At 46.2% G+C, this 27583-nt stretch overlaps 2 long non-coding RNA genes across 3 annotated transcripts in view; one reads left to right on the top strand and one right to left on the bottom strand.

Annotated features, from left to right (window-relative positions):
* LOC133255280 (uncharacterized) overlaps positions 1-27583 on the top strand; it is a 164425-nt gene continuing 136842 nt past the window's right edge. For both annotated transcript variants that reach the window (XR_009738912.1, XR_009738913.1), the window contains exon 1: positions 1-2000. This is a non-coding gene — a long non-coding RNA (uncharacterized LOC133255280). The remainder of the gene's footprint in view (positions 2001-27583) is intronic.
* Positions 408-25640, bottom strand: LOC133255279 (uncharacterized). The gene is made up of 2 exons (XR_009738911.1): positions 23428-25640; positions 408-6333 (listed from the first exon to the last, which is right to left on the bottom strand). It is a non-coding gene; the product is annotated as an uncharacterized LOC133255279 (long non-coding RNA).

The following is a 27583-nucleotide window of genomic DNA, read 5'->3' as shown; positions in this document are numbered from 1 at the left end:
GTTGCAATTCATGGGGTCGAAAAGAGTCGGACATGACTCAGCAACTGAACTGAACACACAGCAAGTATAATAAGAGAACAAGGCAGCTTGTGAGTGTCCGAGGCTGTCCTGTCTCAGAGTTGGGTGGCATCCTTCTCCCCAGACAGTTCTTTGAATGCATTGAATGGCTTGGGAGTTGAGAAGTGTCCTCTGGGAAGAAAAGTTGGATTTGGTCCACAGTTGGGTTCAGAGACCTACAGACATGTTGTGGGGAAGGGCACGCCTGACTGTATGAAGCTGGAGAGGAAGAAGCAGCAGAATTAGGGAGGACAGGTGATCTAGGGTCAGGGTCACTCCTGGACCCATGGGAGCCCTCCCACCAGCAACAAGAAAAGGCCGCAGAGCAATGAATCACTGGAACACTTAGGGACTTAACATGACAGTTATTTTATTCCTATCACTGTGGTTCTGGGGCTTCACTGGAATCAGGGAGGTGTTTCTTGCTAAGGGCTTCTGATCTCCAATTTCCTAGGTTGCAGTCAGATGGTGGCTGTACCTGGAGTCAGCTTTTACGCTGACTGTTGGCCAACACTGCCTCTGGGGCTTTCTGCCAGAACACACCCCTCTGTGTGGCCAGGCTCCCTCACCATATGGCCTCTGGGTTCCAAGAGTGAGGCGGGGCTCAAGCCCTGCCCAGGCTTCTGAAGGCATGGGCATCCCCCACCGACATTCTGTTTGTTGGTCAGGCAGTTTCAGAGACCAGATTCCAGGAGAGGGGATCCAAAGCACCACCTCTGGGTGAAGGTGGGTCAAAGGACTTGGGGGCCACTTTTAAAAATGGAACACTGTCTTTTTTGAGTGTGAGATGTCTTTCCTGAGTTCCTTCTTTAATCCTCACAACTATTACGATTAGAACCAGGCACACAAGAAAGTGAGACTCAGGGTTGCCCAAGATCACACAGCACTCCAGCTCCAAGGCCTGTGTGCTTAACCACTATTCTGTTGGATTCTCAATACCTAGGGAAAGAGGAGTCTTCAAGGGGCTGAGACCGGAGTGGGTGGGACCCCTGAGCAGTGGTTAAGCTGGGCACTGATGTGAATGTGACCACGCTGGCCCAGAAAGTTTCCTCAGCACTCAGGTTGCATATCACATGACCGAGCCTTTTCACTAGAAAGGGATTGGGGGCAGGAGAGATGTTGATGTGGGCTGGCCTGCCCATGGAGGCCTCTGTACCTTCTTCTGCTGGGCCTTGAAAGGCAGGAAGGATTTGAGCTGCGGGGGAAAATGGGAAAGAGCTATGCAAGTGTTCTTGTCGGCTCTCTCAGGTTCCAGGCTTCAGCCTTCAAAAGGGAAGTCACTTTTCCTGATGCAGGCTGTTGGGGTCTCATGCTGAAAATAAGCTGTTTCTTCCTTATGTGTCTTCATTTGGGGGACACATGATTTGCCAAAAAGACATTAAGTTCAAGTAAAATAGCTTTACCCTACTACACACAAAACTTATACAGGAGTTGAGTTATTATTACATGCTCCTGTCACAGAATGCAAAGAACTTTCCACAACAGGAAACCTCAGAGGCTTATTCTCTGAGTGTCTGTTGAAAAGAGCAGGGAGTCATTTGGGAGGGGAAAAAAAAATTGGAGTTCCACCTTAATTCTGGCATGATCATGTGGTTGGAAGGTCAAAACAAAAACCTACAGCCTTACTTTGTATTCAAAGTTCATCAGCAGAGATTGCATAAGACTCTCTGATCTGGTGGGTCAGGGCACCAAGGCTGGAGGGCCCTTGAGTTTATTTTGCGGCGAGGTTGCTGGGTTTCGGAATAAAGACCTATGCTTAGTGTGTAATTTCCTGCCCCGCTCTCTGCAGTGTCGGCAGGGTCTGCATCACCCAGCTGGTCTCGAGGGAGAGAGGATCTGTGGCCACAGTTTTCCAAAACCATCCAAATGGGGACCCAGAAAGAAGAGAGTTCAGAGGCCCATCAACCCTCTGAGGAAATCCTGGAAACCATTGTGATGAAAAGGTACTTTCTTCCTTAAAGGCAGAGAAATCTGTCAGTGGAACTGAGCCTGGAAGATTTGAGAAGGGCTTGGGCACTCCTCCCCGTGGTGAAGATAAAACAGATGTGTAGGGATGGTGGGGTTTTAGCCCCTGAGCATCCAAAGGACCTGAGTTTCTTTTGCTTGGAATACACTTACACAGAGAGAGCAAGGCCAGCCTTCAAGTTCAAAGGTGACACATCCATTTCCAGCTAGCTACTTAAAATTTTTTTAACTCAAGAAATATATGCTAATTGCAGAAAAGGCGTAAAACTGCAGAAAAAAGCCACCTGTAATCCTAATACCAGAAATAATCACTGCTATTTTGGTATATTTCCAGACATTTTTCTAAGCGCATATATATTAATATACAAATGGTTATGTTCTGTTGTTCTTTTTCACATAACACTATACCACAAACACTATAACATAAACACAAACACACTATTATATAGTGTTTCACAAACACTAGGAAAGTTTTTCAAGTCAAGAAATACATTTCAATGATATTAAATGTCTAGTATTTCTTTACAGAGCTGTATTATTTCTTTAATGAATCTTCTACCAGGTCCTAGGCTTTGGTCTTCATTATTAATGTTGTTTATAATTTTTTGTTATAATAACCAATACTGTAGTGACTGCTCTTACTTATTTCCTTAGCATATGCTCCAAAGAATGTAATTGCTGGGTCAAAGCTTATGGATATTTGTAAGGCTTTTGATACTACTACATCAGTCAGAATAGGCTAAATCTTGTTACACTCTGCCAAGCTCTGTGGCTTAACACAGTAAATATTTATTTCTCTCTTACGCTGCAGTTCAAAGTAGGTTATGTGGTTGGAAATGGAAGGAGCTCTGCCCTGTCATCTAGAACCAAGATTTGGTCATTTGATGGCTCTGCATTTGCCAGGACCTTGGAGTTCTTCCCTGGATGCTCTGATTTCAACCAATAGGCAAAGGGGTAGGAAGAGAGGGAAAGACATGGAGAATTGCACAGGTGGTTTTAGGTCCAAATTTGGAAGTGACTCTCATCACTTCCTTTGCAACTTTCCCTTTGTCCCGAACTCAGTCAAATGAACATTTCTAACTGCCAGGGAGGCTGGGAAATGTAGTCTTTGTGTGTGTCCAGGAGGAAAACATGAGTCCAATGAACACGGAGTATTGTCTCTGCCTCAAACTTGCCAACCAACCAAGTTCTTCCAGTGTATGTTTCTACCACAGGATATGAGATTTCCTATTTCTTTATATCCTCAATAATTAAGAGACATGGTTTATGTTTTAGATTTCGGGTGATTTGTGTGTGGCTTTGTTTTTTCTCTGCACCTGGTTCTCTCTTTGGAGATAATCTTGCTGCCTTGAGTGAGAGGCAGCCTGCATCCCTGTCCCCTAGGCTTGTTACTGAACCAAACCCAGGTCTGCTCGCCCAAGTCAACCTACTGACAGCAGGTTGTGGTGAAGCCAAGTGCAGCATTCATCACAGGGCACCAAGCAAGATGTCTAGGGCAGCTAGTGCTCTGAACTCCCTGGTGGGTTTCAGGAAAGCATCTTTAAAATCCAGGGAAGGAAAGGAGTCACAGAGCATGGGAGCAGCTTGTGCACAGTTCTCTGATTCATTGATGATGTGATAACAGGGCAAGGTCCCATTATCAATCCCTAGGCGTCAGTAGGTCTGGGGGCTGTGTGCTCATGGTCATCAAGTATTTGATTTCTTCCATTTGGTGGGGATTTTAACATCTATAAAACAGCTCGGGAAATGTGTATCCACTACTATGATCTAGGTACTTCAGAGAGGAGCTACAGCAGAGGATATGCGGGAGGGGTTCATCCTGGGAAGACCCCCACAGGGTCCTGCTCAGTTACAGTTCTGGGTCTTTTTTTTTTTTTTCCTTTTTTGGCTTGTTCTTTCTTCTTCCCTTCCTTACTGTAGAAAAAGGTATAGTGTGCAGGTGAAGACGACATGGGTGATCCATTCAGGGGACCTGCCCAAGCCTTGGCATCATGCCTGGCTCACTTGGGGGCACAGGGTAAAAATCAAAGCTCTGCATTTTCTGTGCCATCTTAGGTGTGTTCCAGCTTATGATACATTTTCACAGGGGAAAAAAAAAAGTTAGAGAACGGAATTGGGAGGCAAAAACAACAGCCTGATGCTGACTTGGCACATGTACCTTGACCCAATCGTCCAGGGGCTTGTCCTGAGCACTCAGCATTTCACCAAGATAATCTTTCCCCAGTGAGTGGTGGAAATCAGGAGTAAACTGCTTAGAAATCACAGAGCGACGGCAATAAAATTGTGCAAAGCCTGTGCTTGTCTCTCTTCAAGTGAGCCCATGTTGCCAAACACCAGCACACAGCTGAGCTGTGGTTTCCTCCTTGTTTTGAAATTTGGTTTCCAGAGAGAATGCTCGTGAATGGCTTCTTGTTCACATCTCCCTCCGGGAAAGCTAGCTGGTGCCTGCTGGTTTTCTGGAGGAGCGAGGTTTCTGATGAGGTCTTTGCAGAGTCTTCACAAAGCATACTCGTCCAGTCCGTCCAGGGAACTGAGCACTTGGGCATCAGCAAGGCAGAGAAACACAACCCAAGCAAGTCACAGACCTCCCAGGCCAGCAAAGTTTCTGGGCCTCGGCATTCTGAAAAGCTGAGGACAAGTTGTGTGTCTTCCAAGCTGCACACTCTGAACCCTTCCCCAAGAGGCAGCCATGGTCTCTGAGGGGAGATAAGAAGAGCTGGGGCTCCTAGGTGAGTGAGCCCCACCAACTGTAAGCCTGGCTTATGACCTAGAAATGGAAACAGGAAGTGGCTTAGAAATATAAAGAGTACAGCCAAGGCAGGGGTGCAGTAGAAGTCTCCTCAGGCCAGGAAGTGTGCTGTGAGCAGAGGTGAAGCCTGGCATCTTGTCTTTCTCTCTATTACCATGATGCCCTCTAGCATCATGGCAGGGCTGGGCTGCCTAGATATGGAATGGGATGTCTTTCTGGGGGTGGTGTACAGGAGTGGCAGAGGAGGGACAACTGTGGATCAGTGGTTTCTCTCCAAAGTGAACCGTCTGGAATGCCACAGCCCCTGTCCACCCCATCTCTGCCTGTGGGTTTGAGTTACTGAGAGGAGTTTTGCTAAACCTTATAAATCTAAACTCTTAAGGTGCTTTCAGCAAGCACAATCAATCTGATGACTTTCAGTGATTCCTGGAGGGTTCTCTGGGTCCATGGGGGGAAGGATTTCTCTGCATTTGTGCCAAGAATCAAGTTCACTGTCATCCCTCGATTCTAAGGAGAGGAGCCAAGGAGAGGAGCCTGGGTGAGGAGGCTGCCCCTGCTCTGGGCATGGCCCTGGGCGATTCTGGTCACAGGTGGCTGATCCAGGTAGAGAGGAAGGTCCCACTCAGGGTTACTCCCTCTATAGAATTCCTCCCGAGGATCCCCTTGGGACCAGTTTCTCAAAGTGTGGTCCTTAGGCCACCAGTAGCGGATATGGAGGTAGAGGCAGGGCTGTTAAAAATGCTAGTGCTCAAGTGGGATAGGACGCGGGGAAACCTATGGCTGATGCAGGTTGGTGTTTGGGAGAAACCAACACAATACTGCAAAAACAATTATCCTTCAGTTAAAAATAAATGAAATTTTTTTTTAAAAAAGGCTGGTGCTTGGCCACCTCTGCACATCTGCAGAGTCTCAATTTCTCAGAGAAAGTCCTAGAAATCTGTTTTTCCAGAAGCACACCCTTCCCCAGGTTGACCAACATGGTGAAATTTAAGAACCTTCCTTTATACCAATCCCAGTCTCTTTTATGGTCCTTTTCATGAAAATAGTGTTTCCCTTTTAAACTTTTGTGACCTCTGAAAATGAAATCTGAAGCAGAGGGATCTACTTACATAAGAAACGTCACCTGTGGTCTTAACTGCAGGTTTGGATTGCTGATTGTATCAGGGGATTTGAAGGAAACTAAGTTTTGGGGATCAGGCTGCCCGGATCTACTTCTGCACTCACTTGTTGCTATTAAAGGGGCCACTCAGTTTTTCCTTCTCTTCTCTTTCTTCAAGACAATGCACCTGCTGCCTTTGGAAGTTGTGTTCTTGGAGTCCTTTGGCATAGGGGCAACTGAAAGTAAATTTCTTCATGTTCCCTGGTGGAGCAGGAGTGCACCCATAGATGTTTCCACAGAGAAAACATGGACCCCCAAGGGAATGTCTAAAAGCCAAGGGCGACATGATGAAGGCGTCAGGAAAGCATCAGTTGCCCTTAGCACTGCTCACCCCGTGGTCTCCTCCAACTCTAGCCCTCTCAGAGTTCCTCTTGTATGAGTCTGTGGCTGGTAAAGCAGCTCTCTGGGGAAAACAAAACAAAACAAAACAAAAAAACAAACTCTAATTTGTAGTATTTGCCAATTTCCACAGTGTCAATACTCCCACCATGGCAGCGTTACTAATGGTTTAACAACTGGCTCACAAAATTCTTGAATATTTAATCAAAAGCCCTTGCAAACCAGAGGGAGACAGTAGCTAATCCTCTCAACTCTGCCCCAGAAAATCCCCACATCACACGAGGGGTGAATATCACTTTCGGCCTCTTAGTCAGAAGTGGCTGAAGGTCGCCCAGGCTGTGATGACTGAATTTCTTCGTGGTGAAAGTGGAAGGACAGGATTCAGCGGGGAATTCAAATTGGAGATGAAGTCTGCATTTCTCCCTGGTGGCTCAAGAGTAAAGAATCTGCCAACAAAGCAGGAGACGGGTTCAGTCCCTGGGTTGGGAAGATCCCTTGGACAAGGGAATGGCAATCTAATTCAGTATTCTTGCCTGGGAAATCCCATGGACAGAGGAGCCTAGTGGGCAAAGTCCACAGGGTCGCAAGGATTCGGACAGCACTGAGCGACTGAACTCCTGCTGCATTGCTCCATCCTGGCCTCACCTCCCCCTGGGCTGGAGCCTTGGAGGGAGTCGTGTTCTTAGGGCTGCTCGTCAGTGGTCAGCGTCATGGTCTCTCAGGGCTCCCACCTCTCTCTCTCTTTCTTGCTCTCTCCTTTAAAACCCTGTGCTCCTGTGCCAGAGCACAGACTGCTTGTCTCTTAATTGGACAGGTTTTAAATGGAGGGTTTGGAAGTCCTGCCATTGGCTGGGTCCTCCCTTTTGGCTTGGGTGGTGGAGAAATGGACTCTTTCTCAAAAAGCCGGCCTCGGGAAGCCTCCCTATCTGAGACCTCAAGGCTGAACAGCCCAGCTGATGGTTCCTTGATTTTAAGGGAGTCTTGAGAATGGCAGGGGTGGGGCAGAGTTCTCACAAAGCTGAGTGTGAGCAAATGTGCCCACAGACTATGGTGCCAGAGATCACACAAACCTTCCTTCCCCTTTTGAGCCTGGGGATGACGTCAGAGCAGACCGAAGGGAAGATGGTGACCTACTTTTCTTCTCCAAACACTGGGTAGCTGGCTACATTTTCAGATCTAAATCTCACCCACACTGCAGCAGTTTCTGTTCCCCTGCCCTCCTGGGCGTACTTCCGGCCAGAGCTGGCTTCCTAAAGCGGAGTTTGGTGTGGGAGTTCTCCTCAGAGAGGCTGGTCTAACAGCCTCAACCCCAACCCTCCCAGACCTCGACGTGCATGCTCAGGCTACCCAAATCCTGCTAGGTGGACAACGCAGGAGGAGCCAGTCTCCCCTGGTCTCAACCAGGGCAGTCAGTTAAAGAAGAGTCTCACTGGAACCAGCCTTGAGTCTGGGACCTCTCTAGTATTCTAATCACTCGATGGCAGTCAGTTAACAAATAGTTACTGAGAATCTATGAAGGGGTTCAGAACATGCCACCCTCAAAATATGCCACCTGTATTGATTGTTTTGAGCCGAAGTCACTTGAGAAACAGCAGATGCAGGAAGGGCTCTCTGACCTCCCCCTTTCTACCTAAAAGCGGGTCACAAAATCTTCCCCCAAGAATGGTGACCTCTATGCACTAGGAAGAGAGAACGTTCTTATCTTCAGAGACTAGGAGAAGAGGCCCAAATGGACCTGTACAAACAAACCCACTAAAATGACACTTATCTTCCATTGGTTTCCTCTACCTATTTCCTAGTCAGTGGCCCACAGTTCACTGCCCCATGCCTAAGCCCCTTTGTCTTGTCACATCCCCACAATGTATTGTTTTTGTTTAAATGGTGTATAAATTTCAGGGCCCAACAGCTTCTTCAGGTCTTCATTTTCCTTTTGAAGATTCCTCTGTAGATGTAAAAATAGCACATAAAATTGTATGCTTTTCTCCTGTTAATCTGTCTCATGTCAATTGAAGTCTTCAGTCCAGTTCCAGATCCTAATAGGGTGGAAGGAAGTTCTTCTTCCTCTACACCAACTTCCAAGATGATGGTGGGCAAGGCACAGCCCCTGCCCTCAGGGAGAGGACAGTCTAGTTTAGAGGGAGGGTGGTCCTTACATAAGTAACTTCAGCTAAAATTCAATGATGAATAGGAGGTAGAGGGCCTTGAAGGAGAAGCACAAGACGCAACAGAGACATGAGACAAGGAGGCTAATGCAGGCTGAGAAGTCTGGGGAGAGTTCCTTGAGTGAAGGAGGTTAAAGCTGAGACCTGAAGAATGATTCAAGGGCAATGGAACATGACATTGGAAGGGGAGATTCTGTGGGACATAAAGATTTTGTGCTTCAGGAGCATCCTTTTCTCAAGCATGTTCAGTTCAGTTCAGTCGCTCAGTCGTGTCCGACTTTTTGTGACCCCATGAATCGCAGCACGCCAGGCCTCCCTGTCCATTACCAACTCCCGGGGTTCACCCAGACTCACATCTATCGAGTCATTGATGCCATCCAGCCATCTCCTCCTCTGTCGTCCCCTTCTCCTCCTGTTCCCAATCCCTCCCAGCATCAGAGTCTTTTCCAACGAGTCAACTCTTCGCATGAGGTGGCCAAAGTACTGGAGTTTCAGCTTTAGCATCATTCCCTCCAAAGAAATCCCAGGGCTGATCTCCTTCAGAATGGACTGGTTGGATCTCCTTGCAGTCTGAGGGACGCTCAAGAGTCTTCTCCAACAACACAGTTCAAAAGCATCAATTCTTCAGCGCTCAGCCTTCTTCACAGTCCATCTCTCACATCCATACATGACCACAGGAAAAACCATAGCCTTGACTAGACGGACCTTTGTTGGCAAAGTGATGTCTCTGCTTTTCAATATGCTATCTAGGTTGGACATAACTTTCCTTCCAAGGAGTAAGCATCTTTTAATTTCATGGCTGCAGTCACCAACTGCAGTGATTTTGGAGCCCAAACAAATAAAGTCTGACACTGTTTCCACTGTTTCCCCATCTATTTCCCATGAAGTGATGGGACCAGATGCTATGATCTTCGTTTTCTGAATGTTGAGCTTTAAGCCAACTTTTCATTCTCCACTTTCACTTTCATCAAGAGGCTTTTGAGTTCCTCTTCACTTTCTGCCATAAGGGTGGTGTCATCTGCATATCTGAGGTGATTGATATTTCTCCTGGCAATCTTGATTCCAGCTTGTGTTTCTTCCAGTCCAGCATTTCTCATGATGTACTCTGCATAGAAGTTAAATAAGCAGGGTGACAATATACAACCTTGACGTACTCCTTTTCCTATTTGGAACCAGTCTGTTGTTCCATGTCCAGTTCTAACTGTTGCTTCCTGACCTGCATACAGATTTCTCAAGAGGCAGATCAGGTGGTCTGGTATTCCCATCTCTTTCAGAATTTTCCAGAGTTTATTGTGATCCACACAGTCAAAGGCTTTGGCATAGTCAATAAAGCAGAAATAGATGTTTTTCTGGAACTCTCTTGCTTTTCCATGATCCAGCGGATGTTGGCAATTTGATCTCTGGTTCCTCTGTCTTTTCTAAAACCAGCTTGAACATCAGGAAGTTCACGGTTCACATGTTGCTGAAGCCTGGCTTGGAGAATTTTGAGCATTACTTTACTAGTGTGTGAGATGAGTGCAATTGTGCAGTAGTTTGAGCATTCTTTGGCATTGCCTTTCTTTGGGATTGGAATGAAAACTGACCTTTTCCAGTCCTGTGCCCACTGCTGAGTTTTCCAAATTTGCTGGCATATGGAGTGCAGCACTTTCACAGCATCATCTTTCAGGATTTGAAATAGCTCAACTGGAATTCCATCACCTCCACTAGCTTTGTTCGTAGTGGGAATTTAGATGATAACTGTCTTCCCTTCATATACAATGTGATGGTAGAAACCACTGTTGCTCTCCAACATTCTTTCCTCTTTTCTTAATAATACATTCCTAGTTTTTGTTTGGCACCCCACTCCAGTACTCTTGCCTGGAAAATCCCATGGACGGAGAAGCCTGGTAGGCTGCAGTTCATGGGGTCTGGAAAGTCGGACACAACTGAACGACTTCACTTTCAGTTTCCTGCATTGGAGAAGGAAATGGCAACCCACTCCAGTGTTCTTGCCTGGAGAATCCCAGGGACAGGGGAACCTGGTTGGCTGCCATCTGTGGGGTTGCACAGAGTTGGACACAACTGAAGCAACTTAGCAGCAGCAGTTTTTTTAAAGTACATAGCTACCCAAAGAAAAGATTATATGACCACCTTACTAAGTTATTGCTAATGAGGTATAAGCAAAAGTAATGTGTGGAGTCTCTGAGGGACCCTTCTCCTGTTGTCTGGAATCTGGATGTGATGGCTGGAGGCTGAGCAGCTAGCAGGGGCCAAGAGGAGACATGTTAAGGTTGAGGGTATAGAATCTTAAGTGCAGCTTGGTTTCCTGATGACCACAGGATTGCCATACCAGCTCTATATTGTCTGTTGGCAGACTTCTTTATGGATAGGAGAATTAAGGTCAATCTTTACAAAGCCTCTATTATTTGAGGATTCTCTATTATACAGAGCCAAATATAATCCTAAGTAACAGACACAACTGCCTTTCAGCCTAATGAACAGACCATTTATATATATACCCACAAATTACTTAGTTTATAGGAAAGTCTATGATGATACTGTCTCTTTCCCAGCCCCCTTTATCCCCTTCCCATCCCCTTGTCTTCACCTTTCCCCCTGCACCTCCTCTTTCCTGACTCCCACACCAGAGTTGCCTGACCTCAGTGTTTCTGCCTCCACAACTAACAGGCTCACAGCCCAAAGGTCCTCAGAGCCCCTGCTGCCTTCCCCTCACAGCTGCCTGGCAAGCGTCCCACTGCAGAGAGGCCCGGGTGGGCCAGGGAAGTGGCTTCTGCTCCCCTTCCCAACGAGGTGTGAAGAGTGAGAATAAGCAGGCAAAGCTGATAACGTGCACTAACTGGGAGAAACCAGAAGAATGACTAATGAAACTTCCCTTTTCAGGCTCTGCAGGCTTGAATTGGTCTGTTTGCCCTGCCTCTGGCTAACTGGGTCCAAGAAGTCATGATTCAAAGGGAGAAGGGCTGTGTGTCTGGTGATAAACACACCAGGGCTGTGTGGTGACAAACTCAGGGTCTGGCCAGGGTGAACGCAGACCTCCGCCCTCGCCGTGAGGGGCAGATAAGTAAGGCCTCATGCGGGTTGAATTAGATCCCCTCCCCAAAATATGTTGATGTCCTAAACCCCTGGTACCTCAGAATGTGACCTTATTTCAAGATAGGGTCTTTACAGGAGTAATAAGTTAAAATGAGGTCATTAGGATGGGCCCTAATCTAATGACTTGTGTCCTCATAAAAAGGGCAAATTTGCAGGCAGAGAGGACACAGGGAGAACACCACGTGGAGATGAAGACAGAGATGGGGGAATTTCTACAAGCAAGGGAATTCCAAAGACTGTCAGCCACCCACCTGAAGCCCGGAGAGAGGCCTGGGGCTGATTCTCCCTCCCAGCCCTCAGTTTTCAACAAGCAATAATCACACTTTGGGTGAACGTCATTGGCCACTGTGACAGCTTCTCACAGCCTTCAGAGGAAACCAAGCCCGCTGACACTTTTATCACAGACTTCCAGCTTCCAGAAGTCTGAGATAATCCATTTCTGTTGTTTAAGCCACAGTTTGTGGTACTTCATTAGGGCAACCCTAGCCACTAACGTGAGGTCCCTTTATGTGCCAGCAACAGAGGAGTCTGGTGACAGCACTGGTCTTAAGTGATTTCCCTGCTGCCTCTCATCGGGATATGAAGACATTAAGGGCAGTTGGAGTCTCCTGGGTCATTCCGCTTGACAGAGACCCCAGCGAGTCCTCTCACCCCTTCGGGCAGGCAGCCAGTGGCAGCCTCAGTAAGCTCTCAGAAGGGACTTCTCTGCTCTCCTCCTGGAGTCGAGTTACACAAGGAGACTTCCCAGGGGAGAAGGGCTGACACTAACTGGCAAGGTCTGCCTGTGAATATCTTATCTATCTGTCTATCTATCTATCATCTCTGCTATTTTTTTCATTTTCCTGGCAGAAAAATCAGTATCTAGATGGGTAAGAATATTTCAAGTTATGTAGTCTTTTCAGACCCACACTAAAATCTTTCTCTGTTGAATGATTCTGGTATGTGTACAAACACACACAGGAAAAAATTGTATGCGGCTTCCCCTGCCTCGCTGTGCACACACACACACCCTTTGCTTTCCACTGGGGGATTGGAAGGCAGAAGGGATGGGGGAAGAGAAACATGCAAAGGCTTTGCAGAAGCAAGCCAGCCAGCCCAGCGACCACAGCTGGCTCCTCCCATCTGCCCCCTGGTACCACCTCTTATCCCCATAGTCTAGACTCAGGCTGCTTTGGGCACAGCGGGTATTGTGTGAAGCAGATGAGGACTTGTAGCTAGGAAGCATCTGTGTTGCTTCTTGTTCTGCTGATAGTCCTTTATATCTACCATATATGCCTCACCATAACCAGATGCTAACCCCATTTTTAAGAGGCTGAATCTGGGACTCAGCAATTCACCCCGGGGGAGCTGAATGAGAAGCCATGAGATAGGGCTGTGCCATTGTGAAAAGTCCATTCTGTGTCCATGGTGCACAGCACACTGGCTATTAAGGTCCCAGAAGTCTGTGCTAAGTGGGTACAGAGATTGTTTCCTGGGTAAGGAAATTTGTATTTCCTTTCTCGTTAATTCTACAGTAATGCTTTGGGTTGATTTTATAGCATTGGCTGCAGAGAAGATGATCATGATAATGAGGCAAAGGTGTGTGGAAATTGAGGGAAAGCCATTTGTAGAATACATATGGCAGCCTGCACTGTGCCAGGCTCGTGGTGAACACAATATGCGCCTTGATTTTAGGGGCTTAAAGTCTAAATAGGAAGATCAAACTAAACTCGTGTGAAACGAGTTGACAACTGATGTTTCTCTAAGCTCAAAGTGGCTTTATTCGGGATTTGCTGAGACCACCCTCTCTCTGTGGGAATGGAAAGGGGTATGGATTGTAAGAGTCCAGGTGGTTGGCTCCAGAGGCCTGGCGAGTCTCCTCCACCCTGTCATGGAAGGGCCCCACCGTTTCTCGTGGTGTCTCCGCACTCTCCATGCATTTGGCCCCTGCCTCTCTCTCTAAGAAGTTCAGTTTCAATTCTCTCCTAATCTCAACTTATCCAAAGCTTCCACCTGCTCTGACTCTACCTCAAAGCATCTTTTGAGCCTTAACCACTATCCCAAGCAGTATATTCTTTCTGTATTTGGCAGTCGCCTGGTGGTTCTTTCTACATTTGATTGGGCCAGCTTCTAGGCCTCTGTGAGCCTGGATTTGATTATCCTTGGATCCGTTGCCATCCCTGGAAGTCCAGTCAGCTTTGGCCAGGAGTAGTGGATCACAAGACCACCTAAGGGTTATGTGCAGACAGACACCTAAAACAAATCCAGTATGGGGCCTTTTGATTATAAAGTCAACCAAAGGTCTTAGGAAAGAGAAAGCACTCTGAGCCAGAGAGAGTAGGCTTCCTGGGGCCATGACGTGGCTGGGGTTTCAACACATGGCATTTGAGTCATGAGAGGGAAACAGAAGGCTGAAGTGAGCGCTGTGGCAGATTGTAGCAGTGTTCGCAATTATGTTCCCCTCCCTGCGGAGGGGTTCCCCCAGATGACAGCAGACTTGGCCATGTGATGCTTTTGCCAATAAAGTGTGAGTAAAATGGAATTATGTCATTTCTAGGCAAAAGATAACCGAACCGTGGTTCTCCATGTTCTTGTTTCCCTTTGCTCTGGGAACACCACTGTCCCAGATAGGGAGGTCTCCATCAGCTTGGGTCCCAGAATGAAACAACTTGGAGTAGAGCCAGAGCAAGGCCATGATGGATATATATGTAAGGTAAATAAGATATAACCCTTTGTTGTGTTAAGCCACTGAGATTTTAGGGTCATCTGTTACTTCAGTATAGCCTAGCCTAGACTGACTGATGTCAAAGATCAAGTTGTGTCAGATAAATGGGAGAGAGAGAGTTGGAGGTGAACAAGTAATAAGAAGTAGAGACAGGAATCCAGATATCAGAAAAGGAAGACTTAAGCAGGATAGCAAGAGAAGACCTGGAAAGAATCAACAGACTTCAAGAGTTGCCTCAAAGGAAGAGGTACAGGGTTTTGGTAACAGGTTGGAATAGGGAACACAGGAGAGTAAAGGGTAAATAAATACATAATCCTTTACTGACCAGCTTATCATAGTTGAGAGTTGGAAGCATTTCAAGAAAAAGATATCCTTTTTAAAAAATTTAAAGTAGGGTAGACATCTAGTTAGTAATCCCCAGTAGGCATTTCAGATTGGGGTCAAGGCTAGTTGGGCCAATGAGTTTTTAGAAACTGGTATTTTGATCTGTAAACATCACAGGTTATGAGAAATGGAACACAGATACAACATTTGTAGAGAGAAAGCAATACTAGATGGACAGAAGGAAGAGGAGGGACTAAACCCAAGATCTTCCAGAAGCATCACTCCATCAACTTAGGGATGTCTCAGGACTACTAAGTTGGCCCACCAGACATTTCTCATCATGTGGTGGAGCAGGGCTCTCAAGGAGGCCTGGCATGAGATCTCACATGGTGTGGAGCCCATGGCAAGGCCTCCCCTACTGACCCTCAGTCACTGGACTATAAATGTGGTGGAGCACAAAAGATTAAATGGAATCCAGAGATTATTTTTCATTTTTCAAACCTCATTCACATACATTGCCTCATTGATGTCTCAATAAAAAAAACAAACCTCATAAAATATGTATTATCTCCGCAAAGCAGATGAAACAGAGGCTGGGGAGAAGTTAAGGAACTTTCGGAGGCAGAACTCAAGTGCCATGCTCTTGTTAGCACTCCACATCACCTCTGTGATTCCACCTCAGCCTCCCTCTGAGAGCGCCCGGAATCACAACACATACCCAGGAGCCCCATTTGGCATCTTTGCAGAGTTTGGCTTGAGCACAGTTCAAGACAAGGGGCAAGAAACTGTGTGCAACAATCATTTCCGAGCTCTGAGGAGCTCTTCCTTTCCAGTGAGTTTGGTATCTGTTTAGCCTCTGTCCTTGGAAGCTTTCCAGAAGCAAGACCAGGACTATCTTTAATACTAAGAGGAAAGCATGGCTTTTGCATTGAGAAAGATTTGCATTGGTTTTGGGGGAAACTCCTAAAGCACATATTTGCATTTTCTCTTGCTTGGAGAGGTCACCCAAGAACTGGCCCCTCCTCAACTTTTCTATAGGATCTCCCTTTTAGTGGAATGGTCTTCCCAGATCCCTCAAACTCCAAAAGACTGCACCCAGAAGTTCCCATGGGGAGGTTCTCATGATGGTAACAGTGTGTGTGTAATTCTATTTTATGCTCCTTGAGAGCAGTTGTTGCCATGTGAGAAGCACAATGGCACCCATTGTTCTATTGGCGGAAACTGACTTCTGGCTCCCACTTCTTCATTTTCTTCTACTTCCTGGTCTCCTTTAGAAGACCAAGGAACAGCTGGACTGATGAGGTTGTTGGCTCACATATAATAGGTCCTAAGAACGCCTCCAGCCCTGCCGCAGCTGTACCAAATGAACTTGGCGCTATTTTATACAGTAAGATGCCATGCCATTGCAGACCATGCACGGCCCACACCACTCTCTCTCATGGACCCGGGAGAGCCAGTCAGGCCCACCCCTATGGCTTGTCTGCTTCCAGCATTGAATTGAAAGTCTTCCTTAAAGGAAGGTGACAACTACATCCTTGTTGGATCTTTAAAACAAGAAGCTAGGATGTTTCCCAGAAGCTCTGAATCTGTACTTCAAGGGCAAAAAAAAAAGCATTAACCTAGTTTAACTATATTTTAGGAAATGAATGCTGGGCATTGGAAAACCCGTTTTGCTTTCAGCTCTAGGTTTTCTGGAGAGAAAACAAGACAAGGCTCACTTCTGAGCACACAGGATACAATGCAGAGATTGGGGCCTGCTGCTTAAGAACCTGCAGTTTTGGACCCTTCAATGAGTAAGTTTGTCAGAAAGAGCACTTGTGACCATATTCTGCTGAATATATGCATTTGTAGGATGTCGTTTGCTCAGGCCCCTTTCAAAGAGCCTTTTCTCTTGGTAGCGTGTATAAGGCAGACAGGGTTAGACTGGTCCACCGTGGGAGTGGATGGGGGTGGGGAGGCCACTTCGAATTCAGGCTCTATCTTTGTTGCAACCGAGACACCATTTCTATAGCTCTGTCAGGTGTATACATAAGGCATCATCTGCAGTTAGCATTTGCAGTGGCCGCATACTCAAAACTGCTATAAAGAAAGTTGGAGCTTTCTAGCAGCCCATGAATTGAAATTCTTTCACTTTAGGCTTGGAAAGACACTTAGTTCTTTGCTCAGGAGGCTCTTGCCCCAGGCCTCCATGGAAGCTCCTTCTTTTTTTATTCTTAATTTGCCACACTTTCATCTCTTAAAGTGGTAGAGGACAAGGTCTTGTTGACTGGTAAGCTGGAATTTGCCCTCATCTCTTTCTCCCAAAGGGAAAATTAAAACAACCAAGAAAAGAAGAAACAAAAAAAGCCCAGTGTTTTTATCCACTCCTGCATAACAAATTACTCTTGAACATAGCAGCTGAAGCAACAAACATTTATCATCTCACAGTTTCTGAGTTAGGAATTCAGGATGGTCTCTCATGAGATTGCAGTTCAGTGGTTGGCTGGGGACTGCAGTTATCTGAAGGCTCAACTGGGGAAGGATCTGCTTGGAAGCTCAGCCATATGCTTGTCAGCAGAACTTCATTCCTCACTGGTGGTTGGCCAGACTTCGGGGCCCCACGATATGAACATCTCATAGCCTGCCTGAGTGTCCTCATGACATTTCGCTTTTTTTCATTCCCCAAAGAACTGTTTTAATTTTAAAAAGCTTAAAAACACAATGACAATGAAGCACTGATTGTGCCTTAGGCACAATCCCAAATCAGTGCTGACTTAAAACTGTGTCCTCTCTTTCCAAGAAAGAGAAAGCGGAGGACAAAGTTCAGTCTACAGTGAGAAGGAAAAGAAAGAACAGAAAGAAACCAAAACGGTGCTTCCCAGCAGCTGAGATTATTCTTTGTTTTCAGACTGCACCCATGGAAATGCTTATTCTTCTTATATGAGTCTTTTCTTTACAACCTTTAATTTTTTAAAAACTGCTATCTACTGAACAAGAGATGCCACGTTTTCACTGACAGGACAGCCACTTCTGTGCAGTTTTTGCTTTTTCAGTGTGGGTCCTCCTTCTCTGAAAGTGTCAGTTCAGTTCAGTTCAGTTCAGTCGCTCAGTCGTGTCCAACTCTTTGCGACCCCATGAATTGCAGCACGCCAAGCCTCCCTGTCCATCACCAACTCCCGGAGTTCACTCAGACTCACGTCCATCAAGTCAGTGATGCCATCCAGCCATCTCATCCTCTGTCGTTTCCTTCTCCTCCTGCCCCCAATCCTTCCCAGCATCAGAGTCTTTTCCAATGAGTCAACTCTTCACAAGAGGTGGCCAAAGGACTGGAGTTTCAGCTTTAGCAGCATTCCTTCCAAAGAAATCCCAGGGCTGATCTCCTTCAGAATGGATTGGTTGGATCTCCTTGCAGTCCAAGGGACTCCCAAGAGTCTTCTCCAACACCACAGTTCAAAAGCATCAATTCTTCAGCGCTCAGCCTTCTACACAGTCCAACTCTCACATCCATACACGACCACAGGAAAAACCATAGCCTTGACTAGACAGACCTTTGTTGGCAAAGTAATGTCTCTGCTTTTGAATATGCTATCTAGGTTGGTCATAACTTTCCTTCCAAGGAGTAAGCATCTTTTAATTTCATGGCTGCAGTCACCAACTGCAGTGATTTTGGAGCCCAAACAAATAAAGTCTGACACTGTTTCCACTGTTTCCCCATCTATTTCCCATGAAGTGATGGGACCAGATGCTATGATCTTCGTTTTCTGAATGTTGAACTTTAAGCCAACTTTTTCATTCTCCACTTTCACTTTCATCAAGAGGCTTTTGAGTTCCTCTTCACTTTCTGCCATAAGGGTGGTGTCATCTGCATATCTGAGGTTATTGATATTTCTCCTGGCAATCTTGATTCCAGCTTGTGTTTCTTCCAGTCCAGCATTTCTCATGATGTACTCTGCATAGAAGTTAAATAAGCAGGGTGACAATATACAGCCTTGATGTACTCCTTTTCCTATTTGGAACCAGTCTGTTGTTCCATGTCCAGTTCTAACTGTTGCTTCCTGACCTGCATACAGATTTCTCAAGAGGCAGATCAGGTGGTCTGGTATTCCCATCTCTTTCAGAATTTTCCAGAGTTTATTGTGATCCACACAGTCAAAGGCTTTGGCATAGTCAATAAAGCAGAAATAGATGTTTTTCTGGAATTCTCTTGCTTTTTCCATGATCCAGGAGATGTTGGCAATTTGATCTCTGGTTCCTCTGCCTTTTCTAAAACCAGCTTGAACATCAGGAAGTTCACGGTTCACATATTGCTGAAGCCTGGCTTGGAGAATTTTGAGCATTACTTTACTAGCATGTGAGATGAGTGCGATTGTGCGGTAGTTTGAGCATTCTTTGGCATTGCCTGAAAGTGTAGTGAGCGCAAATTGACACCTGCAGGGCCCAAAGCCCCAGAACTCTTTTCAGCTCCATCTGTAGAGCAAGGTGAAGGATTTGCTGCATTTGTGCTTCAAAGATACAGCTCACGTTGGTTGTCCTTCTCAGTTGGCAAACTGTTCACAAAAAAAGCAGACTTGATCCTCTCTATGTGATGGCAAAATTTGATGTCAGGGCTCAATTTTAAGTTCATATACTTAAAATTTTTTCAAGATTTATTTATTGTATTTTTGGCTGTGCTAGGTCTTTTTGCTGCATGGGCTTTTTTCTAGTTGCAGCAAGCAGGGACTACCCTCTAGTTGCAGTGTGCAGGGGGAGCATGGGTTCTAGGGTGTGCAGGGCTCAGTAGTTGCAGCTCCTGGGCTCTAGAGCACAGGCTCAATAGTTGTAGCACACAGGCTTAGTTACTCTGCAGCACGTGGGATCTTCCCAGATCAGCAATGGAACCCATGTCTCCTGAATTGGCAAGTGGATTCTTTACCACTGAGTCACGAGGGAAGCCCAGTCCTTTTACTCTTGAATGATGGTAAGGGTAAGGAGCAACAGGGCTTGCCCATCAATTTCCTGGTCTAGTAATGTGGCAGCTGACTTCCCCCAGAGCAACTGATAGAAGAGAGAGAGGAAGAGAGAGCCCAAGGTAGAAGCCACCATATTTTATAACTTAATCCCAGCAGTGACAACCCATCTCATCTGCTATACTCTTTTATCAACTAGTCAAGTGTCTTTCGTAAGTCTGCATCTCTGCTCTTCATCTCTGGGTCCTTTCTGTAAAGTCAAGTGTTTGAACTAACATAGTCTTTAAGTTTTGTAAAGTCTGTAATTCTAGTCATTTGAGGTTAGTGAAGAAAAGAGTGAAGAAGGGAAAGAGGAGGAAGAGAAAGGAACTTGGGTCTTGTGAAACAACCCCAGGACTTAAGCCCTGGAGCTGACTCTAGGCCCAGGGTGGATGCAAGTCCTACCGTTTGCTGAGCAAGGAAATGGGAATGGGAGGCTCTGATCTGATAGCTGCTACCCTGTTTCCCTGACATATTTCTGTGCAAGAGCCAAACAGAACTAACCGAGGCTATTCTGCTCCTGGAGAGAGAGCTCCCCCAGTTTCCAGAGCTGGTAATGGTTTGCATATAAATAGATGATGCTTCTTTAGTGTGTAAATGTGTTTCAGAGGGGAGTGCAGCCACCCCAGTACCTGTCTCCTGGGGAGAAGCTCTTGAGACCATCCTTGCTTCTTATTTCACATCCTGCCCAGCCATTTCAGACTCTTCTACCATAGGTGATGGAGCCACTGAACTCTGGGGAGCATGTCGCCCAGTAGGCAATGGGGTATCTTGATGTGGGAAGGCTTTCAGCTTTTCACCATTGAGTACTAGGTTAGCTGGGCTTGTCATAAATAGCTTTTATTATGTTGAGACAGATGTTCCCTCTGTACCCATTTTGGGTTTTGTCATGAATGGATGTTTAATTTTATAAAATGCTTTTCCACATCTATTGAGATGATCATGTGGTTTTTGTCTTTTCTTTAGTTGATGTGGTGTATCATATTGATTTGTATCTGTTGAACCTAGGATAGGTTCATACTGTGACCCTAGGATGAATCCAACTTGATCATAGTATGTCATCCTTTTTATGTATTGTTGTATTTGTTTTGCTAATATTGGGTTGGCCAAAAAGTTCGTTTGGGTTTTTCCGTAACAGTTTCTGGGAAACCCCATATTTTTTTGTGACTGGAAATCTTGATGTGAAAGTGTCCTTGAAAGTCTCTGATGGGGCTGGTCCTGCTGAAAGAGCAGGGCTAGGCTTCACTAATTGTCAACTAACCTTTCTTTGGGTTCAGCACAAGAAAATAACAGTTTCTCAGAACCAGATACATGACCTTTTGCAATTTTTGAGCTGAAAGACATGTTCTCAGAGGTGAATTATCTACTTCAGTAACTGTCTTGGGCATTCTCTGGAAGCTCCCAGGCTGCATGATTACCCGTGTAATTTCTTGGCATGGGTGGTGACGCTTGAGTCATTCCAGGAAACATCCCAGGTGTTTATTCCCAAATGCCGAGTTTTATTCCTCAAGTTTTGAGCTGTTCCTTCAGGAAAGCTTCCAGTTTTGTGGTTCTCATTATAAAACCAGAAAATTTAATTGCTTCAGGAAGTCCCCAGAGCTGAGTGGAAAGTGTCTAAGACTGTCAGACCCTCAAGCAGAGCATCTATTCTTCTCCAGAGCTGGGGCCAAGCAGAAGAGCAGTTGGGATCTGGTTAAGCCAAAGAGACTAAATGCTAAGTCCTCAGCAAGCTATCTGAGAAAAATTAGGAAAGCCTGTTTGGAAAGAAAGAGCATTATCTAAAGAGCTAGGCTATAATATCAGGAGTTGCATTCTACTACGCTGAGAACATCCCTCCCGACATTTCAGACAAAAGGTCTGGAGCTGTCTGCTGCCATTTTAATTGACTTGGGATAAAGTAAATATTGTGTCTCTGCATCATGAGTCATATGGCTCTGTTCCTTGGACCAGAGCCACCCTAGTGGAGACCCGTTTCCCAACCCTGGATAGAGCTCTCTAGGACAGAGACTCTTCAGCTGGCCAAGCTCCTCCCAGATTCAACACGCACCTTCTTTCCTTCTTCCATTCTCTTCCCTTTCCTTGTCATGCCTCCTTTGGTCTCAAAAGGCCAATAAGTATATTCCAGATTTGGGGGTTTGGAACATTCTTAAAACAAGAATCTGAGACATAAATGGGGTCTCATAGGTTATCTAGTTCAACTTCTCCTCTAATTAGGAAATCTTCAAAGATCTGGCCTCTGGGAGACACTTTGTGACAGGCACAAAGCAGTCCATTCTCTGGGTGGCTCTAGTCTGGCAGAATCTATTTGCATACTGACTTTCTTAAGCTGAAGTCTCTCTAACACTCATATTGACTCTTACTTTACCTTCTAGGGCAATCTAGACTATAGCAACTTCTCCTGCATAGCAGCCTTTCAAATGTTCGAAGAAAATATCTAGGAAGCAGGGTGACCAGAACATAAAATCTGGATCTGGATGAGTCCCGGGTCTGCTGCTGTTGGTTGTGTGTGTGATTTTGAGGAAGTCCCTTAACCTTATCTGCAAATGGGGTTGGTCCCCACTGGATAGAGTGGTGTGCTGGAACCAGAGTGTGTCTCCTCTTTCCTCTTTGCCCCGTGATCTCATGCTGGGTGCTTAAAATGAGCCACAGTGGGATTATTTACACCATAAACATTGGCAAATGCTATAAATTGGGACTTCTTATTGGCTTATGTTTTGTTTTACCAACATATCACTGATCATCTCTCAACTTAGTGGTAAGGATCAATTAAGATAGTGCATGTAAATATCCTGTGTGAACTATAAAGTCTATAGAAATAATAAAGATTATTTATCTTGATAGACTGTTACAAAATAGCCCCCAATGAATCACGCTCCTGAAATCATACTGCTGCATGGCCCATTTCCACATTATATCTGGGCTGCTCTCATGATGTGCTTGGTTCAGTACCAATGTGACAAAAATTTCAGTCCTGGGCATTCAAAGCTTTGCAGCATCCACTTTTACCATCTTGCTGTCCTGAGAAGTCATGAAGCCTGGGCTAGCCTCCCTGAGGATGAGAGGCCATGTGGAGAAGGAAGATGAACGAGCATGCTGGGGACAAGGGTGCGGCCAGTCCAATCATCTCATTGAAGGAGACAGACATGTCAATGAAGCAATCACGGCTCCTTCAGCCCCAGTAATCTGCCAGCTGGCTGCGAATGCATCAGTGAGCCCAGCCCACGCCACTGCACCACATGGGGTAGAGAAAACCTCTCCAACCCAGACTGCAGAATTGTGAGCAAATGACTGGCCGTTGTTGGTTTAAGACACCAAGTTTTAGGTGTGGTTTCTACACAGTGATAGATGACTTATTATAGTTATTATCCCATCAGGGCCCTCCAGGTCTTCTCTTGTCCAAGTCAGACTTTCCCAGCTCTCTGCCTCGTCGTCTGGCTGGGCTCCATTCGCTGGTCCTGGGGTGGACATGGTGCAGGCTCCCAGTGTTCTGACCGTGCAGAGGCTGGGCGGTCCGCTCTCTGTTCTGGATCCTAGATAATCATCACAGCCAGAGGGTGAGCCAGAGCTCCTGGCGCTGGAAGCTCACTCTGTGAGCTCATTCTTAGCCTTTGCAGTCAACCCAAGCCCCCAGGCTGTGAAACTACACTCTCCTATCCTGACATCTTAAAAAAAAAAAAACAAAATTAAGTACTCGGTTTATAGTCATCACCATTAAACTGACCGTTTCACTTTCAACGTTGTTCTTTCAATCTTTCAAAATCTGGGCTCCAGTTTGATTTTAAATTTTTCCATGACTATAGCATTTCCTTCCATGCACACATTCACCCCCCACACCCAAACACACATACATCCAGATGCCCATACATCAAACACACAGAAAAGCACATGTGCATAACAAGGCAGAAACTCACTGCAGTGTTCACAGCAGCTGCCAGGTCTTCCTAATAGTCACGACGCTTCACAGCCAGCCTTCTGCCCACTTTTCAGTCTCATTTTCTTGTGACTCCTTTTTTCAGTAGCTGAATCTACAACTCTTGACTGTGGCATTAAACAAGCAGGGGTTATTTTTCTCAGACGACAAGAAGGTCAGAGATGGGGCATCCAGGACTAGAGCAGAGGCCCAGTGGTATCATCAGGGATCAGGCTTCTGTGGCCCTTTTGTGCCATCCTACATGACATCCTCGTGGTTTCTGGATGGCTGATCCACCCCAAACTGTTGCATATGGGATCCAGGCAGGAATGAGACAGGAAGGGGAAAGGCAAATGGCCAGGGACACAGAGCCTATTCCTTTTTACTGAGAAAATGACAGCTCTTCTAGAGGCCCTGCCCAGGAGACATCTAGTTACATTCATAGGCCAAAACCGGGTCACATGGTCAGCCCAGCTATGAGGGCATCTGGGAAGGTGAATACTTGTACCTGGGCACATCGCCACCCTGAAAAAAAAAAAAAAAGAACTAGGGTTCCGTCAATAAGAGAGAAGTGGAGAATGAATAATGAGTTGGGACATAGCAGGGTTTGCCACATTCTCCCACACATACTATGAGTTGTCATCTTCGTGTGCCAGACACATGCCAACTTTATTGAAATGAAGTTATAGAAAATGAGAAGATATGGCAAATTGCAAAAAATAGCCCTAAATTCCTCCCATTCCTATGTAGACAACTTTTTCCAGCAAGTCCAGAGCTGGTCCTGTGACTGACTTTGACCAGTCGGATGTAGCAAGAGAGGTGCTGTGACTTCTTGACTCATACCTTGAGGCCTGTCAGCTTTTATTCTCACCCCCCTAGAACTCAGTTCTACAGACAAGCTAGACAATCTTGTTCAAATTCTAGTTCTACCTCTTAATAGCTGTGTGGCCTTGGGAAAGCAGCTTAACTTATCTGTACCTCAGTTTCTTCATTTGTATCAGAGGCAGTCATGGAACCTAAATCATAGGCTTTCTTTAAAAAACAGGATTCAGTAAGTTACTATCTGTGACCTGCTTAGAACAATGACCAGCTACTTAAGTGCTGGATTCCAAAGACAACATCTTGCAGCTCTGAGGCACACGCCCCATGTGGGGCCAGCATTCTTTACTAGGTTTGATTTTCAGAAGTAGAGAAAAGAAACTCTTTTTTTTCTACTAGGATTTCTAAATTGAAGTTTCTGGTGGCCATGATCCTCACCACATGGCCAGGGCATCTCTGCTGAAAGAGAATGAGGGCAACAGACAAGGATATGTGGAAACAAGCAAAATGAGGAGCAGGGGAGAGTCCTGTGGGCTGGAATGGCCATTCCTGTGGCTCCTGCTGTTCTTAGGTGCAAATCCAAGGGTTGCAAATTCAAATGCCAACAGGAGCCTGGAGATCCAGTGTGGAAAAATCACTTGGTGGCAAAGGGCACATTGAGAAATCTCCCTCTACTGTAAAAAAAACAGCGGCATGAGTTCAGGATCGATAGCACCTGGCTGTGTGTGAGGGACGACATGGGCATAGAGGGGACTTCAGAAATCATTGCCCTACCCCCCTCCCATTCTGTGTAACCAGCACAGACAATTTTGCCACAAGAACCCAGTTTAGAATATCTTTTGACTTTTTTTTCCTCCAAAAGAAGCTATAAATCTGTGACTCTCCAGTCTATTAACACCGGATCAAACTTTTTTTACAATATTGTGCCACACATCTGCAAGCGAACATGTCCCCAGGTTTGCCAGTTGTCACCATAGTGGTTCAGTCCTGGCGTCTCCCCACAGAATCTGAACAGAACCAACGTCCTGGCACTTCAGGTCTGGGTCCAACCTCTGGCAAATGGCTCCACTTGAATGTCAAAGCTGGCTCTGTGTAAAAGGATTTCCCCCCAAGTCTGGTAGATCAATACATTCCTCACCACTGTCCTAAGCTCCTCTCTTTGGCTTCTTCCCCGCTTTCTGTTTGGGGGCAGAGGTTGTGGTACTGATGGAGGAGGCCTGCCCACAAAAGATAAAGCCACAGCAGTTGGATACTCTAGTGTGGCTTGGGTTTTCATAGCTCCTATAGCTGGAACCTGGGTGCCCAGGGTCTGCAGCAGGAACACTCATGGCCAACCTGGCAAGTGACAGAGAGGGAGGCTCTTCTCGAAGTCTCTGCAGCAGCCCATGGTGGTAACCATCGGAGAGCTCTGCTTCTGTGTAGCTGAATCATCAACTCTACTCTGCTGAAGCATCGCCACTTAGAACCAGACACAGTAGGGAGATATGGCTACTTCAGTGTGGGCAAAGCAAGGAGGGATGTGGGGCTCTCCTTGGAAGGCTCTTCTCCTGTGCTCTTCTCCTGGGAATCAGGAAGAGAACCTTTTGTACCTTCTAGCTATTGTTGGTGCAGACAGAAAAGAATCAAAAGGTAGTTCTCCAAGAAATACTCCAAAGGTTTTAGAGACAGGAGTTGTTTCCATGTGAAAATAAAAAGAGATCCTCAGACTCCTTTCAGAGTAAAATTAGATGGGAGAGGAAGCAAAGGAGATGAGCAGTTAACTCCCCTTCCCCACTGGGAGAATCTGGAGAGGCTGTATTGGATGCAGCTTCTAGACGCTTCCCTTGAGGACCTAGCAGCATCTCTGTCCAGGGGACACACATTTGACTTCGTTCAGCTGGTGACTCTGGGGGTGGGGGATGGCCCAGTAACTGAGAGGCCAGATGTCTCTCTCTTTTTTTAATATACCACTAATACATTATTAAATTATTTATTTATTTCTTTGTCCATTGGGCTGCCCTGGGTCTTGGTTGCTGTGCACAGGCTTCTCTCTAGTTACGGCGGGCGGCGGCTATTCTTCTTGCGGTGCATATCCCATGTGCCCTGTGTTGCCAGGTGAATTCTTAACCACTGGACCACCAGGCAGGTCCAAGGCCAGATATTTCTGAGTGGTCTCACCAAGGCTGACTTCCTGTCGTTCATCAGACTAAAGAGTTTCTGGGATTTGAAATGAGGTTTGCGAATGTTGAGCCCAGAAGAGAGAGATTAAGGCTGCATTTGGAACCCTCTAAGGTTTTACTCGAATTTAGAATCAGCAAGGATATTAGCACCTGGGAAGCAGGCTGCTCCTTGGCTCCCTCCTCTCCTCTTATCTGTCTAATTCCTTCACACCGAGCCTGGCTGCTCAGAGAATGCTGCTGGCCTGAACTGGAGTCAGGGGCACAAGAAATGAATGCATTTGTTCATCTCTTGGTTCATTCAGGGCTTCTGCGTGCTGAGCACGGTGCTGCTGGAGTAGTTTCAGGCCCCCAGTGGGAATTCCATGTGAAGGGAACTCCTGGAGTTGTGCCACTCAGCACAGGCCTGGACCCATACCCCTCCTTCACTGGAGCAGGACCCCAAGCTCATGGCAAACTGGAGGCTGACGATGGGCCCCAGGGGTACATACACTTGCTGCTGAGGAGACAGCTTCACAGGGGATCCAGGCTCGAGTCAGGGGGATTCAGCCCACCTCCTTCCATGACCTAGGGGAATGTCAGAGTCTAGGTGGAGCTGGCTAACCATCCCAACAATCTAGACTCTTAATTTCTTGACATTCCTGCAGCATTCCTATAATTCCAGCAATATTCACCTGCTCTGTATCATGGTCACCTTTTCCCCAGGGTCTCAGCCTGCTTTTTCCTTCAACTTCACTATCTCATTCCCTGTATTCTGCCCTGCCACCTTTCTCTGTTTTTTGAGACTCTACCAATCCCCCTTCCTGGACCTTTTATTTCTGCTCTATAACTTCCCCACCCCCTCTAACTGCACCCACTGGTGGTATGAGGACAGTTGGACCCCTGGAGCTATGCTTTCCAGCATGTTCGATTCTTTGCACACTATGACTTACCTCTACCCCTACCAAGGAAATCTCAGACTCAGATTCCTGGTTTCCAACTTTAGCTGAGTCCTCAGATCCTTTAAGATGACTAATGACAGTGGAAGGAGGATAAGAAGGGTGAGAAGTGCAGTGGTGGGAACAGATGAGCTCAGTCAGACACAGAAGGAAGAAGGGTACATGCTCAGTACGTCAAATGTGGCAGGAAGGCTGGCTGGAATGAGAACTGAGAAAAGGTCATTGGGATTGACCATTATATCTC

The sequence above is a fragment of the Bos javanicus genome, chromosome 10, assembly GCF_032452875.1.
Source record: "Bos javanicus breed banteng chromosome 10, ARS-OSU_banteng_1.0, whole genome shotgun sequence".
NCBI classification, from domain to species: domain Eukaryota; kingdom Metazoa; phylum Chordata; class Mammalia; order Artiodactyla; family Bovidae; genus Bos; species Bos javanicus.
This window is presented reverse-complemented; position numbering and strand designations above follow the sequence as displayed.